At 36.0% G+C, this 19,978-nt stretch overlaps 2 pseudogenes across 2 annotated transcripts; both read left to right on the top strand.

The window, feature by feature from the left end:
* Positions 1 to 7,444: 7,444 nt before the first annotated feature.
* LOC308106291 (heat shock 70 kDa protein 12A-like) lies at positions 7,445 to 9,104 on the top strand (annotated as a pseudogene). Its single transcript has 3 exons — positions 7,445 to 7,624; positions 7,723 to 7,894; positions 8,430 to 9,104. The product of its transcript is annotated as a heat shock 70 kDa protein 12A-like (transcript).
* Positions 9,105 to 18,096: 8,992 nt separating this feature from the next.
* On the top strand, positions 18,097 to 19,758 carry LOC308106290 (heat shock 70 kDa protein 12A-like; annotated as a pseudogene). The gene is made up of 3 exons: positions 18,097 to 18,276; positions 18,375 to 18,546; positions 19,084 to 19,758. The product of its transcript is annotated as a heat shock 70 kDa protein 12A-like (transcript).
* Positions 19,759 to 19,978: the final 220 nt, after the last annotated feature.

Below are 19,978 nucleotides of genomic sequence, written 5' to 3'. Positions count from 1 at the left end.
CCCCACAACTATAATCTCAAGCACTTTACTTGAGGCCTCCAGACGGGTTTCACTCCAGTAACTGGTAAAGGCAGACCTACAGTACTGGGAAGTGGTGAATATGATTCTCCTGTAGAAGTCAAAGCCTAGCCCCCCCACCCCCTCGAACTGTTTACTGTACATGTTTTTGTTTTTGTTTTCCAACTGTTTATATGATATTTTGCATAGTAGTGTATATTTGTCTGTCATTAATGTTTCGATGAATTGAGTACAAAGGACCCCAATGAAAACAAGCCATAGGCTTTCTTGGGTTTAAAATCCTTAGCAGACCTTGTATAGAACTGTACTTTCCTATATTTTTTTGCTAATAAAGTATTCAATCAATCAATCAAACTAAATGCATGAAACAGTTGTCTTTTACCCTTTTCTTTACAGTTGCCTGGGGAAACATGCTCACTTGTGCAACACTGACACCTTGTGGCTATTAATGGATAATAGATGGCCCTTGAACCACTAATTGACAATTATAGTAAAAAGTTGTTTGGAAAACATGTTAAATATTCACTTAAACGTTTAACCAAACCATGTTCAAGAGAAAGATATCTCAAAGTAGACATACATATAATGTACAAAATGCTTAATTTTGACAATGGAGTTGAATGCAGATAAGCAGTTCCAAAGTCAGTTACCACAATACTATGTGACACTTACTGAATGAAAGCAAAACAACTTCAACTTCCACATGAAATTTAAGTTTAATTTCTCATCACACGTTTTCTCATACCACCACCAAAAGAATGCAGTTACAAAATATAAGTAAATAAGTAAGTATCTGACTAACTAAACATAATCTTAAGAATAGAGAAAGTAACAAAGGAAAAGTTAGATAACAGAATATCAAATGCACATAAGGTAACCGCTAAAAAATAAATAAAAAGGCAGATTATCAGTCTCTTATACAAGTAAGAAACATCGCTTAACAGCAGATATATAACAGGTGATAGTGGCAGTGCAACAGTAATGGAGTTTTCATAGTCATTAAATTGATAATGCGTGTGACGGCCTGTGTAATCAATTCATCCCATTCATTTAGTAACCCTCATTTAACAACACATTGGCTGCCAAAGACGCATATCTGCGTTCTATTTAATTTCTCGTCTGGCTGCCAAAGACGCAGATCTGCGTTCTATTTTTAGACCCAAAGACCAAGGAGATATGATATATCAAAGATTTAAACTCCTATCCACTTCATTGTTAACTTAAAACTTAAGAAATCTGTATCTCGGCTCCTGAGAACTTTTTTTTTCAATGAAAAATCTCTGGCAGTCTACAGCAAAAAATCTGAAATAATTCTGGCAGGAAATGAGTTAAAACCAGACATTTTTTAACACATAGCTTTAAGGCTCAGTCTCCATGCTGGAAGTAAGCTTAATAGCAGGTGGGAAGATATTCCAAGCGTCAGGTCCAGGAATAAGACTCTCCCAGTCAGGCTGAAGTGGAGGACTGTTTAAAGCCATCAAACAACCCAACCAGTAGCATTCAGCAGCCAGATCTCTGAATGTCATTGCTACCTCTGCAGGAACCCTCTCTTGGTATTTCAGGAAAGGAACCTGTATGAGACAATATGGAACTAATCATTCATTGTATTAAATCATTTAATACATTCATTCAGTGATCCTTAAAACAACAACCCATCCTAAAGGGCCCAACACACTAACCCGACACCAGATAAATGTATGGTGCCTGTGTAAAGTGCGGAGTGGAGAGAGTAATGTGTGGAGAGAGTTGCAGCAGCAACATTTTCACACCTTTCAACCGACTGATCTCCCGACTTCATTCGACTTACAGTCTGTAGTCTGTTTAGTGTGTAAGGCCCTTAACCTGTACATGTTAACTACTGTTATCGTCCCAACCTAAGCTTCATGTACAGTATGATACTTTTGTAAGCTTCCACAACTTTGATGGTCTTTTTGTGAGGACCATAATATAAACAAGCCCTCAGGCCTTTTAGTGTTATCCTTTTAGCATCATTGTATGATTGTACCACTGTACTTTTTGCAAACTATTAATCAAGTATTCAATCAATCAATCAAAAACAATACAACAACCATACAGTAGCCTACCTTAACAACATCTTCTTTTCTGCTGTGGTATACAGCCATTTGAAGATTTTGGACTGCAATTTTTTTGTACACTGTGACCTGTAAGAAAGGTAGAATATTAACATTACAGCACAATTACAAGATTAAATGTGGTAATTTCCTGTAATCAGATGTCATCATACATCCTTAGGTGATGGTGATGTGCTGTGCTTGTTGAATGCAAACATTTTCTCTATTTTCTTCTTCTTCACATCCATTTTCTTTCTTGAAGCCTCAAACATTGCCTGATCATAAAAGCATTGGGTGTAAGAAGATGCATGGATTTAGTAAATTAAGCTAATAATTGAATAAGGAAACTGCAGAACAACTTTCAGTCATCACATGTTTACATACCCGAATCAAATCATCTGCCAGCTTTTTGTTTTCCTTCTTTGTTTTCAAATCACCCTTGATTTTTGGCCACTTGATGAAGTTTAGTTGTTCATACATGGCTGTCAATCGTGTCTTGCTAACAGGGCTGTCCATGCTCTCGCAATCTCCTGTCTTTAATTCATTGCTCAGATTGGCTGCCATTCTTCACAAGATGAAAATAATATGATAAGATTTTCATTTTGTATAACAACCTTTTAATTTTTACTTGCTTTTAGTTAGTTTGTTCTGAATATTTTCACATACCTGTTTTTGAATGAGTCTAATTCTTTCTCACGTTCTTTCAATGCAGTTCTGAGGGAGCAAAAGTCTGTATGTGAACATGCTTAATTCCTTGATCAACAATTTCATGAACTAAAACAACGTAAACATAGTTGTGTAACTGTTGGACGGACGGACGGACAGACAGACAGACAGACAGACAGACAGACAGACAGACAGACAGACAGACAGACAGACAGACAGACAGACAGACAGACAGACAGACAGACAGACAGACACATGTTTTGAATGGTTGTTTAATTGTAAGGGTGTGGATGTATTTTCACATCTTTAATTCACCAGGAACTTTATTAGTGTTGCTTATCAGAACATATTTAGAAGAATATTTACCTCGCCTTGTTTAGCTGGTCTTTGTAATGTTGCTCCATCTCATGCATGCTGTATTATAAACATATTATTATATAATACCAGGAAAATATTTGGGTTATGGGATACATGTTGATACATTTTCTCTGTAGATTAATGTTAACAAAATATATTTAAAAAATATATGTAAACTGTTTTTAACAGATTTTGAGCTCACATTTGTTTATGTTCTTGCGCATTCTCTTCACACCTGGTACAGCTTGATTTGGTAAATGCATATAACAGAGATAAAAACTTCAGTTAATATGTAAAAACAACAACAACAAAAATGATGATTAGAGTCTCTGAACATATAGCAAATTGAGAAGAAAATATACCTTGCCTCCTTGCATCTCCCTTGGTTATCTTGCTCCATCTCATAACATCTGTGTTAAAAACATAATTTAGTTATCTCTCATAGGTTCTCATATTGAAAACATTAACTCAGTTTGTTTAATATAATTTATATCATTACATCTTTGATTGTAGAAAATTGTATAAGTATTTTCACATATTGAATTTATACATTATTGTAAAATGTTGCATTTTGCTAAATTGAACTTGACTCCTTCAGTTTGACATGATGATGTTTGTTGCACCAATTCATTCTAACTGTATTACAAGCATCTAAACACTTCAGGGCTGCTTTCATTAGGAAAGGCTCTAAACAACGTACCTTTCTTCCTTAGGTTTGTCCTTGTACGGTTGCTCCACCTCATGGCATCTGTGTTAAAAGCATCATTTGGTTAACATGCTTAAAATGGCTCTCCCATAATATGTTATGATAATTGCATTCTCATATTCTAACAATCTTGCTTTAAAAAATACACAAAGTACATGCTTGTTCATGTCATACATTTTCATATTTGAGTCTGAATCTTGCTTAAAGTAGCTACAGTATGCAGCAATGCCATGCTTATGGAATAGAAAGAGAAGTTGTTGTATAATGAGAAATGTTTGCAGACCATTGGACAGGTTTTATCCACTACCTAAGGCATCAGTAAACATAATACAATGTGCATTTTAACATGTTGGGTGGAAGCCTTTCTTTTTCAAATTATAGTCTACTTTATTGTAAAATGTTGCATTTTGCAATATTGAACTCGACTCCTTCAGTTTGACATGATAATGTTGCACCAGTTCATTCTAACAGTATTACAAGCATCTAAACACTTCATAGGCTCTAAACAAAGAATAAAACGTACCTTTCTTCCTTAGGTTTGTCCTTGTACGGTTGCTCCACCTCATGGCAACTGTGTTAAAAGCATTTGGTTAACATGCTTAAAATGGCACTCCCATATTAAGTTATAATAATTGCATTGTCATATTCTAACATTTCATCTAGTATTCAAACAATCTTGCTTTCAAAAATCACATGCTTGCTCATGTCATACATTTTCATATTTGAATTTGAATCTTGCTTAAAGTTGCTACAGTATGCAACAATGTTATGCTTATGGAATAGAAAGATAAGTTGTTGTATAATGAGTTTGCAGACCATTGAACAGGTTTTATCCACTACATACAGTATATGGCATCAGTAAACATAATACAATGTGCATTTTAACATGTCGGGTGGAAACCTTTCTTTTTCCAATTATAAAACACTTAAAATAGTAAAAATAGCAGATCTACAAGTTCACACCGTGTCACATCTTGTGATCTTGTAGATCAGCTAATTTCACTCCTTTTGTGTCACACTCTGAAGTAAGGCATTAATCTGCGAAAAAAAAATAATTATGGAGATAACTGTCTGCCCGACAGCGACGATATCCAACTTACTGTGTACTGTGTGTTTCCAAGACATTTTGTTCACATTGATCACCTTGTTGCTGCAAATTGTCACCTACATCTCTGAAGGTGCCATCGGAGGAAACAGACCCATGCTTAATTATATTAATTCATACAAGACAAACAGTTGGATTATAGGATATGTTTACAGTATGTATTTAAATTTAATGTAAATTCTACAGAATAAATAGATTGTAATAATTCTGGGTTTTGTACATTTTGTTCCTACTCGATAGGTCTTGATGTGGTAAATGCATATAACAGAAAGCAAGATAATATCTATTTTAAAATATTTGCAGTGTACTGAACACAAAATACAAGTTTGCATCTTAACATTTCTTATAATTAGTGATAATCCAAGTAGCCTACTTACGGTGTACTGTTTGTGTCCAAGGCATTTTGTTCACATGTTTGATCACATTGTTGCTGCAAATTGTTATCTTCATCTCTCCAGGTGCCATCGGAGAAAACAGACACAACCTGGAAGGTTAAGTGATCAGACCATATTGTTGACTGCTTTACCAATATTTTCCAAAGGGAAGTGGGTGAATCTCTTCCTTCCTTGTTAACACATTTTTTGGTAATTGTTTTTGCTTTGGGTTATTCTTTTTTCTTCTTTTTTTGCGTGGCATCACTTCATCCATCAAAAGAAACATTAATGAAATGTTGTTAGTTTCACAGCTTACCTGTGTGAATTCCGTTTCCATGTTTGCTGTTGTTTGTCAGGATCTGATTTGTGCCGACCCTTAACTGGTCTGGTCTAACCTGCGCTAATGTAGGTTCCAAGAAATACCAAAGGGTGGGGCTTAGTGACATACTACATGGTGCTCATCCCAGCGTGATATAACTATGAGAGTGACGACACTAGCGTTTTTCTTAATCCTTGAAATGTGTACAGGTATTTTAAGATTCTGCCAGGTGCCAGGCTGAATTAATGTCCCATGGGATTTGTTTTTAACCCTGAACCCAAACCCAAAAATGGAAAACATAGAAAACAGCAAAAAAGCAAAAAAACTAGCCTGATTTATTTTTTCAGAGTACATCTTTTGTGTCTGGTCAGTGAAGGGTCCTGGACATTACTATATGTTTCAAAGTGAGGCTCTACAAAATACTCAACCCAGTACTTTAGTCAAAGTATAGCCTAGCCTACTCCTGGTGAAACATTACTCAACTACAAATGAAAGTTGCTCAGTCAAATGAAATAGATGCTTTTAAAAACACACCTCAATAATGTAAATGATATGTATGTATTTTGTACTAAACAGTGGTTGTTTCAAGTATGTAGGGTTGAAGTGGTTCAACCAGTTTTGCAAACCTCCCATTACTGGTCAAATAATTAAAAAAATGTTTCTTGGCCTTCTTGGCACTCAAGATGTTAGTGAACAGACTTGTAAACTAGGTGGAATTCTCTGCATAGCCCTTAACTGGTTTATAATAGTAGTGACATACCACGTATAGGTGCTCATGTTATAAAAGCCACCTGTTTTAATTTCAGTGTTGACTTGGACTAGCTTTCTTCTGGTTTCCGATATGGGGGATACGTTTATAATAGCAATAGACTTCGGCACAGCTTACAGTGGATACGCCTTTAGTATCAACGGTAGAGAAGCTAACATAGTTGTTCCACAATGGGGAATAGAACATGGAATAAGCACCCCGAAGACACCTACATGTATTCTATTTGATGAAAATGAGGAATTCCTCAAATTTGGTTATGATGCTAAAATGGAATACACCAAAAAGGGAAATGAAAAAGCCAAGAAAACACTTCTCTTTGAAAACTTAAAGTTGTACAATGCAAATTCACAACTAACGATTTTTAGCAACCTCTGCTGGTCACTACCGTCACTGCATACAATTTCCGTGTCCTCGATTACCCAGAATTCCATTCGTTTTCACCGGAAGCCGGAAGCGTTTCAAAAAGCGATCTTTTAATTGTTTTATACTATCTACGGATCGTTTCTCTTAGCCAGTGGAGCATTAGTTACCATGAGCTGTGCTTTCTTTTTCTGTTCTTTTTCGATCTTCTAATCCTACATTCTCTTAAAATCAGCGTGAGGTTCCTTTTTGTTATTTGCGCGATAGTTCCTGGCCAAACAGGAAACCGTTGCGGTAGTTCCTGGCCAAACAGGAAACCAGTGCATTTCCACCTCCGTTTTCCGGCCAGATGACGTCATTTCCCCGGGAAAGTCCCCCCAGTCCACATTCAATATAAAATATATAAATAAAAGGCTTCCGGGGGTGAAATTCATGGAGTGGGTGTTGTGAAACTTTTGCCACTCACAAAAGATATACAATTTAACTTTAGTTTTGTTGAAAACGTTACCTAGTATGCCTTTAAAGATGGAACTTTTATACGGAAGAGTAAGTCTATGATATTAATTTGTAATTAGGATAGATTTTTTTCCTAAAAATTATATTATAAATCTTTATAAAATGATTAACATCATACATTTAACATTTTCAACAGAAACTCAATGAGGATCTAATGATTACAGCCGTAAATGGCAAAAAAAATGACAGCCCTGAAAGTCTTCACAGAAAGTCTTCGCTACCTGAAGGACCATGCACTGATCACCATTGCTGACAACACAAGAGGACGAACCTTCACTGCGTCTGACTTCACCTGGGTTCTGACTGTTCCTGCTATTTGGGATGCTACTGCAAAACAGTTCATGAGAAAAGCAGCAACGGAGGTAATTCCATGTTGTTATAACATGCATGATGACGTTATCTACCCATGGAAATGTGTGAATTTAAATAATGTTCTTTCTTTCTTTCTTTCTTTTTTTAGGCTGGCATTGTGATAGAAAGTCAATCGGACAGGTTGGTCATCGCATTGGAACCAGAGGCAGCCTCAATCTGGTGTAAACAGCTTCCCTCTGATGGTTTTATTGATGAGAACTCAGGACATGGTACCCTACAACAACATCCTGGAACACAATACATTGTCGCTGATTGTGGAGGTATGTTGTGCTGTGACTTTTATGTTGTTGCTGTTTTTTTCTTCATTTGCAAGTCTTTTTTGAATTCCCCTTTTTTCACAATTTAATAATTAACACACAATGACACTTTAGTAGAGATTTGAGTTGTGTACTTACTCGTCATGATGTAACTAGTCCAACTGACAGATCTCGCTAGTCGCGCTGTTGATTTGCAATTGATAACACAAAGAATTGCCTCCTCATTCACTTATGGTAAAAAACACTATTGAAATCCAAAATCCAAATAGCTTAAAGTTTCATAAAAAGGAACAAAAGTAACATAAACATTAACATAAAATAAATCATGCTATATTGACAGCATCAGCATTTTTTTCATTTGTTAAATTGCAAAAAAATTGACTTTGAGAGCTGTTTCACCATACAGTGTAAGTCAATGCACAAACCTCTTTAGAAATTATTTGCTTTTCAAACATATTACAAACTGCAACTTAACTATTATTTCTCTGTTGTCCATTCTTGCTTTCATATTTTAAAGCCTAGCACCGTTGTCTTACAGGTGGTGCCATTGACATCACGGTGCATGAAGTGTTGGATGGAGGAGTCCTGAAAGAGCTGCATAAGGCCTCTGGTAACGGTCTGGGAGGGGAGCATGTTGACAAGAAGTTCAAATGTTTACTCAAGGAAATATTCCCTGATGATCTCTGGAATGAGTATGAAACAACATATCGCAGTGAGCTTCAAAAGCTGATGTATAACTTCTCTGTTCTTAAATGTGTGGATGATGATGTAGACATCTCCTGCCCATTTAATTTAGCAGCATTAGCTCAGAAAAGGCAACCAATGGAGAATTACTTTAAGACAGAGCCAGGTGTAACCTGGGACGAGGGGTCGATCAAAATCTCAAGGGCGAGGCTGAGAAAGTCTGAACAGCATCACTAAAAGTCTCAAAATAATCTTGAAAAGGGAATTCGCCATTGAGTACCTTGTGTTAGTGGGGGGTTATGCCTCAAGTAAGATTCTGCGCACACACATTACCAAGCAGTTTGGTGCTCAGTGCAAAGTACTGTACCCTTTGATGGCTCAGCAGGCGATTTTGAAGGGAGCGGTCATGTTTGCGCATGCAATTTTGAAGGGAGCTGTCATGTTTGGAAGAACCCCTGAGGTAGTGGCATCACGAAGAAGAGAGTTTGATGGGTCGAAGCATAAGGCTGCTAAGAAGTTAATATTTTAACACTGCCTGGTGACAATAGATGAAGATGTAGGTTGGGATGAACCAGAGACCACATCTTAATACCAAGGCATAGGGACACAACAGGAGTATGTTTCAAGTTTTATCGCACAGAAAGGAAGAATCCTCAATATGTAGATGAGTGGGAAATAGAAAAACTGAACTCGTTGAGATGCCAAATACTACATGTGGGCTGGATCGTAAAATCCAGTTTCAAGTCAAATTTGGCTTCACAGAAATAACAGCCACAGCCACTGATGTGGATTCCAAATCAACTAACTCAGTCAAAATTGACGTTTTGAGCAAATAAGACACTAGAGTAAGACTATTGCACATAGTCTTAACCAGAGTGACTTGCAATGTAATTGGCATGAAACCTATTAAAAAAATTACAAGATAAATGTATAGTGCAAAGAAAAAATATTTAGTCCCAACTTTATTCTTTCATTTTAGAGATTAATATACTGTAACAGGTTACATTTGGTTTATTAGGTTGAGTTGTAAATGGAAACTGGGAATATAAATCTTACATCTTGTGATGTAACTTTGTATTCAATGTTAAAGAGCAATCATACTCATTTTGTAGACAATGTGCTAAATGAAGTTGGTCTATTGCTAAATTGTATTATTATTCATTATTATTACAATTTATTAATCACCAAATGATGTGCAATTATGTCAAGAAATGTGGCAGAATTTGGTTTCTTGGTTTGGATTACATTTGTTTAATCTTCTTTGTATTTGACTTGTAGCCTGCTGTAACTGACACATAAATAAATGTGATTGTCATTGCATACAGTATGAGTCGCTGTTTATGTGAGTGAACTTCAGGTAACACTAAACTGTAATGTAGCATCTGACAAATATTACAACCACAGTCCTATGTGAATTATTAGTACAATATTTTGGGCCAATATGTATTTGTTATAGGAACTTTGTGTTGGCACTTCACTCACAAGTGTTAACTTACAACTCTAGCAAATGGTATAACCCATAATAATAATCATCTAGAAATGAGAACCAGCTGAGTCTGATTATGTTCGTTTTTTTTAACCACAATATCAACATACATGTCTTCCCCCAAAAGGTTGAACATTATATTATACTTTACTTATCTTAAATAAGTGATAAAGAGCAGGTTTCAAGAATCATTACCAATTTTTCAAGGAACCTGCTGGGGAATCATACCTATTCCTCCTTATACCTTTAATATCATATCGCAAACAGTTGTATCTCAAATGTTTCACACAGAATACAATTGACAATCCAACACAGGAGTCTCTGGAAACTCAGCATACTGACCAGACATTTTATAAACTTTACAAAACAAATTTACAAGTACTGTAGAGAGAACCTTTTTGTTTGTTTAAGATTGTTGGGGGTCATAAGCATGTTATGCTTTATTTCATTTAGGTCAGTGTAGACTGAGAGACAGGAAACCAATGGCAGAAAGAAAGGAGAGACGTGAGACGAGACGGGCGTTGTCGCGTTCACAAGGAGCCTGGTCTGTGAATTAACTGGCTGAGGCTGAGCTTTACGCACCCCCAACCAGTAGACATGAACTGTAGACAGAAACATTGAGAATTAACAGCTATGCAGCCAGGGCCTCACAGCAATTCAGAATGATTGAATCATTAGTTTGAATGAGAAAATGCAACAACCTAAACCACATTATTCATGGTAGGTTAAACTCATTTTTATTTTCTACACAAAAAAAACCCACAACTATAATCTCAAGCACTTTACTTGAGGCCTCCAGACGGGTTTCACTCCAGTAACTGGTAAAGGCAGACCTACAGTACTGGGAAGTGGTGAATATGATTCTCCTGTAGAAGTCAAAGCCTAGCCCCCCCCACCCCCTCGAACTGTTTACTGTACATATTTTTGTTTTAGTTTTCTAAACTGTTTATATGATATTTTGCATAGTAGTGTATATTTGTCTGTCATTAATGTTTCGATGAATTGAGTACAAAGGACCCCAATGAAAACAAGCCATAGGCTTTCTTGGGTTTGAAATCCTTAGCAGACCTTGTATAGAACTGTACTTTCCTATATTTTTTTGCTAATAAAGTATTCAATCAATCAATCAAACTAAATGCATGAAACAGTTGTCTTTTACCCTTTTCTTTACAGTTGCCTGGGGAAACATGCTCACTTGTGCAACACTGACACCTTGTGGCTATTAATGGATAATAGATGGCCCTTGAACCACTAATTGACAATTATAGTAAAAAGTTGTTTGGAAAATGTGTTAAATATTCACTTAAACGTTTAACCAAACCATGTTCAAGAGAAAGATATCTCAAAGTAGACATACATATAATGTACAAAATGCTTAATTTTGACAATGGAGTTGAATGCAGATAAGCAGTTCCAAAGTCAGTTACCACAATACTATGTGACACTTACTGAATGAAAGCAAAACAACTTCAACTTCCACATGAAATTTAAGTTTACTTTCTCATCACACGTTTTCTCATACCACCACCAAAAGAATGCAGTTACAAAATATAAGTAAATAAGTAAGTATCTGACTAACTAAACATAATCTTAAGAATAGAGAAAGTAACAAAGGAAAAGTTAGATAACAGAATATCAAATGCACATAAGGTAACCGCTAAAAAAGAAATAAAAAGGCAGATTATCAGTCTCTTATACAAGTAAGAAACATCGCTTAACAGCAGATATATAACAGGTGATAGTGGCAGTGCAACAGTAATGGAGTTTTCATAGTCATTAAATTGATAATGCGTGTGACGGCCTGTGTAATCAATTCATCCCATTCATTTAGTAACCCTCATTTAAAACCAGACATTTTTTAACACATAGCTTTAAGGCTCAGTCTCCATGCTGGAAGTAAGCTTAATAGCAGGTGGGAAGATATTCCAAGCGTCAGGTCCAGGAATAAGACTCTCCCAGTCAGGCTGAAGTGGAGGACTGTTTAAAGCCATCAAACAACCCAACCAGTAGCATTCAGCAGCCAGATCTCTGAATGTCATTGCTACCTCTGCAGGAACCCTCTCTTGGTATTTCAGGAAAGGAACCTGTATGAGACAATATGGAACTAATCATTCATTGTATTAAATCATTTAATACATTCATTCAGTGATCCTTAAAACAACAACCCATCCTAAAGGGCCCAACACACTAACCCGACACCAGATAAATGTATGGTGCCTGTGTAAAGTGCGGAGTGGAGAGAGTAATGTGTGGAGAGAGTTGCAGCAGCAACATTTTCACACCTTTCAACCGACTGATCTCCCGACTTCATTCGACTTACAGTCTGTAGTCTGTTTAGTGTGTAAGGCCCTTAACCTGTACATGTTAACTACTGTTATCGTCCCAACCTAAGCTTCATGTACAGTATGATACTTTTGTAAGCTTCCACAACTTTGATGGTCTTTTTGTGAGGACCATAATAGAAACAAGCCCTCAGGCCTTTTAGTGTTATCCTTTTAGCATCATTGTATGATTGTACCACTGTACTTTTTGCAAACTATTAATCAAGTATTCAATCAATCAATCAAAAACAATACAACAACCATACAGTAGCCTACCTTAACAACATCTTCTTTTCTGCTGTGGTATACAGCCATTTGAAGATTTTGGACTGCAATTTTTTTGTACACTGTGACCTGTAAGAAAGGTAGAATATTAACATTACAGCACAATTACAAGATTAAATGTGGTAATTTCCTGTAATCAGATGTCATCATACATCCTTAGGTGATGGTGATGTGCTGTGCTTGTTGAATGCAAACATTTTCTCTATTTTCTTCTTCTTCACATCCATTTTCTTTCTTGAAGCCTCAAACATTGCCTGATCATAAAAGCATTGGGTGTAAGAAGATGCATGGATTTAGTAAATTAAGCTAATAATTGAATAAGGAAACTGCAGAACAACTTTCAGTCATCACATGTTTACATACCCGAATCAAATCATCTGCCAGCTTTTTGTTTTCCTTCTTTGTTTTCAAAGCACCCTTGATTTTTGGCCACTTGATGAAGTTTAGTTGTTCATACATGGCTGTCAATCGTGTCTTGCTAACAGGGCTGTCCATGCTCTCGCAATCTCCTGTCTTTAATTCATTGCTCAGATTGGCTGCCATTCTTCACAAGATGAAAATAATATGATAAGATTTTCATTTTGTATAAAAACCTTTTAATTTTTACTTGCTTTTAGTTAGTTTGTTCTGAATATTTTCACATACCTGTTTTTGAATGAGTCTAATTCTTTCTCACGTTCTTTCAATGCAGTTCTGAGGGAGCAAAAGTCTGTATGTGAACATGCTTAATTCCTTGATCAACAATTTCATGAACTAAAACAACGTAAACATAGTTGTGTAACTGTTGGACGGACAGACAGACAGACAGACAGACAGACAGACACAGACACAGACACAGACACAGACACAGACACAGACACAGACAGACACAGACAGACAGACAGACAGACAGACAGACAGACAGACAGACAGACAGACAGACAGACAGACAGACAGACACATGTTTTGAATGGTTGTTTAATTGTAAGGGTGTGGATATATTTTCACATCTTTAATTCACCAGGAACTTTATTAGTGTTGCTTATCAGAACATATTTAGAAGAATATTTACCTCGCCTTGTTTAGCTGGTCTTTGTAATGTTGCTCCATCTCATGCATGCTGTATTATAAACATATTATTATATAATACCAGGAAAATATTTGGGTTATGGGATACATGTTGATACATTTTCTCTGTATATTAATGTTAACAAAAATATATAAAAAATATATATAAACTGTTTAAACATATTTTGAGCTTTAGTGTGTAAGGCCCTTAAAAATAATATGATAAGATTTTCATTTTGTATAACAACCTTTTAATTTTTACTTGCTTTTAGTTAGTTTGTTCTGAATATTTTCACATACCTGTTTTTGAATGAGTCTTTTTCTTTCTCACGTTCTTTCAATGCAGTTCTGAGGGAGCAAAAGTCTGTATGTGAACATGCTCAATTCCTTGATCAACAATTTCATGAACTAAAACAACGTACACATAGTTGTGTAACTGTTGGACGGACGGACAGACAGACAGACAGACAGACAGACAGACAGATAGACAGACAGACACATGTTTTGAATGGTTGTTTAATTGTAAGGGTGTGGAGTGGATGTATTTTCACATCTTTAATTCACCAGGAACTTTATTAGTGTTGCTTATCAGAACATATTTAGAAGAATATTTACCTCGCCTTGTTTAGCTGGTCTTTGTAACGTTGCTCCATCTCGTGCATACTGTATTATAAACATATTATTTTATAATACCAGGATAATATTTGGGTTATGGGATACATGTTGATACATTTTCTCTGTAGATTAATGTTAACAAAATATATTAAAAAAATATATGTAAACTGTTTTTAATAGATTTTGAGCTCACATTTGTTTATGTTCTTGCGCATTCTCTTCACACCTGGTACAGCTTGATTTGGTAAATGCATATAACAGAGATAAAAACTTCAGTTAATATGTAAAAACAACAACAACAAAAATGATGATTAGAGTCTCTGAACATATAGCAAATTGAGAAGAAAATATACCTTGCCTCCTTGCATCTCCCTTGGTTATCTTGCTCCATCTCATAACATCTGTGTTAAAAACATAATTTAGTTATCTCTCATAGGTTCTCATATTGAAAACATTAACTCAGTTTGTTTAATATAATTTATATCATTACATCTTTGATTGTAGAAAATTGTATAAGTATTTTCACATATTGAATTTATACTTTATTGTAAAATGTTGCATTTTGCTAAATTGAACTTGACTCCTTCAGTTTGACATGATGATGTTTGTTGCACCAATTCATTCTAACTGTATCACAAGCATCTAAACACTTCAGGGCTGCTTTCATTAGGAAAGGCTCTAAACAACGTACCTTTCTTCCTTAGGTTTGTCCTTGTACGGTTGCTCCACCTCATGGCATCTGTGTTAAAAGCATCATTTGGTTAACATGCTTAAAATGGCTCTCCCATAATATGTTATGATAATTGCATTCTCATATTCTAACAATCTTGCTTTAAAAAATACACAAAGTACATGCTTGTTCATGTCATACATTTTCATATTTGAGTCTGAATCTTGCTTAAAGTAGCTACAGTATGCAGCAATGCCATGCTTATGGAATAGAAAGAGAAGTTGTTGTATAATGAGAAATGTTTGCAGACCATTGGACAGGTTTTATCCACTACCTAAGGCATCAGTAAACATAATACAATGTGCATTTTAACATGTTGGGTGGAAGCCTTTCTTTTTCAAATTATAGTCTACTTTATTGTAAAATGTTGCATTTTGCAATATTGAACTCGACTCCTTCAGTTTGACATGATAATGTTGCACCAGTTCATTCTAACAGTATTACAAGCATCTAAACACTTCATAGGCTCTAAACAAAGAATAAAACGTACCTTTCTTCCTTAGGTTTGTCCTTGTACGGTTGCTCCACCTCATGGCAACTGTGTTAAGAGCATTTGGTTAACATGCTTAAAATGGCACTCCCATATTAAGTTATAATAATTGCATTGTCATATTCTAACATTTCATCTAGTATTCAAACAATCTTGCTTTCAAAAATCACATGCTTGCTCATGTCATACATTTTCATATTTGAATTTGAATCTTGCTTAAAGTTGCTACAGTATGCAACAATGTTATGCTTATGGAATAGAAAGATAAGTTGTTGTATAATGAGTTTGCAGACCATTGAACAGGTTTTATCCACTACATACAGTATATGGCATCAGTAAACATAATACAATGTGCATTTTAACATGTCGGGTGGAAACCTTTCTTTTTCCAATTATAAAACACTTAAAATAGTAAAAATAGCAGATCTACAAGTTCACACCGTGTCACATCTTGTGATCTTGTAGATCAGCTAATTTCACTCCTTTTGTGTCACACTCTGAAGTAAGGCATTAATCTGCGAAAAAATGTTAATTATGGAGATAACTGTCTGCCCGACAGCGACGATATCCAACTTACTGTGTACTGTGTGTTTCCAAGACATTTTGTTCACATTGATCACCTTGTTGCTGCAAATTGTCACCTACATCTCTGAAGGTGCCATCGGAGGAAACAGACCCATGCTTAATTATATTAATTCATACAAGACAAACAGTTGGATTATAGGATATGTTTACAGTATGTATTTAAATTTAATGTAAATTCTACAGAATAAATAGATTGTAATAATTCTGGGTTTTGTACATTTTGTTCCTACTCGATAGGTCTTGATGTGGTAAATGCGTATAACAGAAAGCAAGATAATATCTATTTTAAAATATTTGCAGTGTACTGAACACAAAATACAAGTTTGCATCTTAACATTTCTTATAATTAGTGATAATCCAAGTAGCCTACTTACGGTGTACTGTTTGTGTCCAAGGCATTTTGTTCACATGTTTGATCACATTGTTGCTGCAAATTGTTATCTTCATCTCTCCAGGTGCCATCGGAGAAAACAGACACAACCTGGAAGGTTAAGTGATCAGACCATATTGTTGACTGCTTTACCAATATTTTCCAAAGGGAAGTGGGTGAATCTCTTCCTTCCTTGTTAACACATTTTTTGGTAATTGTTTTTGCTTTGGGTTATTCTTTTTTCTTCTTTTTTTGCGTGGCATCACTTCATCCATCAAAAGAAACATTAATGAAATGTTGTTAGTTTCACAGCTTACCTGTGTGAATTCCGTTTCCATGTTTGCTGTTGTTTGTCAGGATCTGATTTGTGCCGACCCTTAACTGGTCTGGTCTAACCTGCGCTAATGTAGGTTCCAAGAAATACCAAAGGGTGGGGCTTAGTGACATACTACATGGTGCTCATCCCAGCGTGATATAACTATGAGAGTGACGACACTAGCGTTTTTCTTAATCCTTGAAATGTGTACAGGTATTTTAAGATTCTGCCAGGTGCCAGGCTGAATTAATGTCCCATGGGATTTGTTTTTAACCCTGAACCCAAACCCAAAAATGGAAAACATAGAAAACAGCAAAAAAGCAAAAAAACTAGCCTGATTTATTTTTTCAGAGTACATCTTTTGTGTCTGGTCAGTGAAGGGTCCTGGACATTACTATATGTTTCAAAGTGAGGCTCTACAAAATACTCAACCCAGTACTTTAGTCAAAGTATAGCCTAGCCTACTCCTGGTGAAACATTACTCAACTACAAATGAAAGTTGCTCAGTCAAATGAAATAGATGCTTTTAAAAACACACCTCAATAATGTAAATGATATGTATGTATTTTGTACTAAACAGTGGTTGTTTCAAGTATGTAGGGTTGAAGTGGTTCAACCAGTTTTGCAAACCTCCCATTACTGGTCAAATAATTTAAAAAATGTTTCTTGGCCTTCTTGGCACTCAAGATGTTAGTGAACAGACTTGTAAACTAGGTGGAATTCTCTGCATAGCCCTTAACTGGTTTATAATAGTAGTGACATACCACGTATAGGTGCTCATGTTATAAAAGCCACCTGTTTTAATTTCAGTGTTGACTTGGACTAGCTTTCTTCTGGTTTCCGATATGGGGGATACGTTTATAATAGCAATAGACTTCGGCACAGCTTACAGTGGATACGCCTTTAGTATCAAAGGTAGAGAAGCTAACATAGTTGTTCCACAATGGGGAATAGAACATGGAATAAGCACCCCGAAGACACCTACATGTATTCTATTTGATGAAAATGAGGAATTCCTCAAATTTGGTTATGATGCTAAAATGGAATACACCAAAAAGGGAAATGAAAAAGCCAAGAAAACACTTCTCTTTGAAAACTTAAAGATGGAACTTTTATACGGAAGAGTAAGTCTATGATATTAATTTGTAATTAGGATAGATTATTTTCCTAAAAATTATATTATAAATCTTTATAAAATGATTAACATCATACATTTAACATTTTCAACAGAAACTCAATGAGGATCTAATGATTACAGCCGTAAATGGCAAAAAAAATGACAGCCCTGAAAGTCTTCACAGAAAGTCTACGCTACCTGAAGGACCATGCACTGATCACCATTGCTGACAACACAAGAGGACGAACCTTCACTGCGTCTGACTTCACCTGGGTTCTGACTGTTCCTGCTATTTGGGATGCTACTGCAAAACAGTTCATGAGAAAAGCAGCAACGGAGGTAATTCCATGTTGTTATAACATGCATGATGACGTTATCTACCCATGGAAATGTGTGAATTTAAATAATGTTCTTTCTTTCTTTCTTTCTTTTTTTAGGCTGGCATTGTGATAGAAAGTCAATCGGACAAGTTGGTCATCGCATTGGAACCAGAGGCAGCCTCAATCTGGTGTAAGCAGCTTCCCTCTGATGGTTTTATTGATGAGAACTCAGGACATGGTACCCTACAACAACATCCTGGAACACAATACATTGTCGCTGATTGTGGAGGTATGTTGTGCTGTGACTTTTATGTTGTTGCTGTTTTTTTCTTCATTTGCAAGTCTTTTTTGAATTCCCCTTTTTTCACAATTTAATAATTAACACACAATGACACTTTAGTAGAGGTTTGAGTTGTGTACTTACTCGTCATGATGTAACTAGTCCAACTGACAGATCTCGCTAGTCGCGCTGTTGATTTGCAATTGATAACACAAAAAATTGCCTCCTCATTCACTTATGGTAAAAAACACTATTGAAATCCAAAATCCAAATAGCTTAAAGTTTCATAAAAAGGAACAAAAGTAACATAAACATTAACATAAAATAAATCATGCTATATTGACAGCATCAGCATTTTTTTCATTTGTTAAATTGCAAAAACATTGACTTTGAGAGCTGTTTCACCATACAGTGTAAGTCAATGCACAAACCTCTTTAGAAATTATTTGCTTTTCAAACATATTACAAACTGCAACTTAACTATATTATTTCTCTGTTGTCCATTCTTGCTTTCATATTTTAAAGCCTAGCACCGTTGTCTTACAGGTGGTGCCATTGACATCACGGTGCATGAAGTGTTGGATGGAGGAGTCCTGAAAGAGCTGCATAAGGCCTCTGGTAACGGTCTGGGAGGGGAGCATGTTGACAAGAAGTTCAAATGTTTACTCAAGGAAATATTCCCTGATGATCTCTGGAATGAGTATGAAACAACATATCCCAGTGAGCTTCAAAAGCTGATGTATAACTTCTCTGTTCTTAAATGTGTGGATGATGATGTAGACATCTCCTGCCCATTTAATTTAGCAGCATTAGCTCAGAAAAGGCAACCAATGGAGAATTACTTTAAGACAGAGCCAGGTGTAACCTGGGACGAGGGGTCGATCAAAATCTCAAGGGCGAGGCTGAGAAAGTCTGAACAGCATCACTAAAAGTCTCAAAATAATCTTGAAAAGGGAATTCGCCATTGAGTACCTTGTGTTAGTGGGGGGTTATGCCTCAAGTAAGATTCTGCGCACACACATTACCAAGCAGTTTGGTGCTCAGTGCAAAGTACTGTACCCTTTGATGGCTCAGCAGGCGATTTTGAAGGGAGCGGTCATGTTTGCGCATGCAATTTTGAAGGGAGCTGTCATGTTTGGAAGAACCCCTGAGGTAGTGGCATCACGAAGAAGAGAGTTTGATGGGTCGAAGCATAAGGCTGCTAAGAAGTTAATATTTTAACACTGCCTGGTGACAATAGATGAAGATGTAGGTTGGGATGAACCAGAGACCACATCTTAATACCAAGGCATAGGGACACAACAGGAGTATGTTTCAAGTTTTATCGCACAGAAAGGAAGAATCCTCAATATGTAGATGAGTGGGAAATAGAAAAACTGAACTCGTTGAGATGCCAAATACTACATGTGGGCTGGATCGTAAAATCCAGTTTCAAGTCAAA

This window comes from Gymnoscopelus braueri (assembly GCF_963280865.1).
Source record: "Gymnoscopelus braueri genome assembly, chromosome: 18".
Taxonomy (NCBI): Eukaryota; Metazoa; Chordata; class Actinopteri; order Myctophiformes; family Myctophidae; genus Gymnoscopelus; species Gymnoscopelus braueri.
The sequence above is the reverse complement of the archived record's forward strand: the minus strand, read 5'-3'. Positions and strand labels throughout refer to the sequence as shown.